Here is a 2210-nt window from a genome sequence, read left to right on the forward strand (position 1 = left end):
GATAATTATCAGCAGTCAGTACATAGTGATCTGGAAATAAGGGACAGAAATAAAATCCCAGGGGAAAATATAAGGGACATGATATTGACAGGACTAGAAAACATTACTAATTCTAGAAAATCAAGTACAAGACTATGTTTGATAAGATGTATCCCTGACACGGGGTGATAAAAAGGGAACCTCATTCTGAGACCTGGGGTGAGAAGGTCAAGACTGGAGTAGCCACAAGCCTGACTTAAAAAGTTCAGAGTAAAGCCTTTCTACACATCCCAGGGAAAATCCATATGGCATTGTTCTGTGTTCCCATCATAACTCAAAGGGAAACTTTTACAACGTTCAAAGATCCTGATAGCCTACAAATGTTCAGGAGGAGGATGTCTTCAAACTCCTTGCAGCAGGAACCCATTTAAGTGGTACCAACCTTGACTTCCAAATGGAACAGTACATCCTTTCCAAAAGGAGAAGTGATGGTATCTACATCATAAATCAGAAGAAAACCTGGAAGAAGCTTCTGGCAGCTCGTGCTATTGTTACCACATAAAACTCAGATGATGTCAATGTCATATCATCCAGGAATACTGGCCAACAAGCTGTGCTGAAGTTTGCTGATGCTACTGGAGCCACTCCTATTGCTGGCTGCTTCATGAAACAAATCCAAATAGTCTTCCAGGAGCCAAGACTTCTGTTGGTTACTGATCCCAGGGCTGACCACCAGCCTCTGCAGGGCTCTCAGCCTCTCACAGAGGCTTTTACAGAGGTATCTTATATTAACCTGTCTACCATTGCTCTATGTAACACAGACTCTCCTCTGTGATATGTGAACATTGCCATCCCTTGCAACAACAAGGGAGCGCACTCGGTGGGTCTGAAGTGGTAGATGCCGGCCCAGGAAGTTCTCAGCTTGCCTGGCACCATTTCCCATGAACACCCATGGGAAGTCATGCCTGATCTCTACTTCTACAGAGATCCTGAAAAGACTGAAAAGGAAAAGCAGGCCACTGATGAGAAGGCTGTGACCAAGAAGGAATTTCAGGGTGAGTGGACTGCTCCAGCTCCTGAGTTCACTGCTTCTCAACCTGAAGTTACAGATTGGTCTGAAGGCATACAGGGGCCTTATGTGCCTATTCAGCAGTTCCCTACTGGAGCCTGGAGCGCTCAGCTGGCCACTGAAGACTGGTCCACAGCTCCCATTGCCCAGGCCACTGAATGGGTAGGAACAGCCACTGAGTGGCTTTAAGCTTCCACAAAGGCAAACAAAATGGAAATAAGGTTGGTGGAAAATAGTTTCCCTAAAAAAAAAAAAAAAAAAGGAGGTGAGAGTAAAAGTAAAAATAAAACAAAAACAAAAACATAGAATCACATGTTGGGAAGAAATCCAAATTTTCCAAGAAAATTAATCACCTTAATCACCTTAGATTCTTCTCACAAGTGAATAAATGTCAATGAACAGAACTAGCCTTAAAAACATTTATAATAAGGTACAGTTATATTTTTGTTTTTGTTTTTATTTTTAGGCACATAAATTTATGACCCTCATATAGAGAGATTATAAGGAGGACATATTATTCTCCAAGGACTTCCACAAACTATGAAAATGCAGTCAAGAGTATGCTGCAACAGAACAAAGAAATTACTTTTCTTTTATCTTTTATCTCATATTCTAAAGAATACAAATGAAGGAAATATCAGGATAAGAATGATTGGCAGGGAGAATTTTTGTCTATGGAGGCATGAGTCTGAACTATATTTATAAAAATCTAGATGTAGAGTTGTTTTAAAAAAGCAGTCATAGTGCCTGAGGCACAAGAGTAAAGTAAATATTTTAGTAACTGGAAAAGCTCTTATCCACAATCACACAAACATACCTAATTATTTACCTCTCTGGTATATTGATTACTTTTAAATGGACATGGACAGGCAATTTTCCAGGGAACAAATGGAAGTGACCAATAAATATGAGCGCACACTTTCACCTCTTCAGTAATTAAATTATATTGAAATATTTTTCATCTATGGAGCTAACAGACTAAATGAATGGCAAGGTAAAATTATAAGATGTGCACAGAGAGGCATATTCTTGTCAGTAGATATGCAAATTGCTACAATCCCAAAGAAATCAAGTTGACAGTTAACTGTCAGATGTTGTTTACTCAGCAATTCTTCCAAACAAATAACCAGAAAAATGGGCAAACATAAATTCATACAAACAC

General features: G+C 39.4%; 1 pseudogene; it reads left to right on the top strand.

Moving 5' to 3' along the window:
* The first annotated feature begins 433 nt into the window (after positions 1-433).
* Positions 434-1237, top strand: LOC113913615 (annotated as a pseudogene).
* The last annotated feature ends 973 nt before the right edge of the window (positions 1238-2210 follow it).

The sequence above is a fragment of the Zalophus californianus genome, chromosome 11 (genome assembly GCF_009762305.2).
Source record: "Zalophus californianus isolate mZalCal1 chromosome 11, mZalCal1.pri.v2, whole genome shotgun sequence".
Lineage (NCBI taxonomy): Eukaryota > Metazoa > Chordata > Mammalia > Carnivora > Otariidae > Zalophus > Zalophus californianus.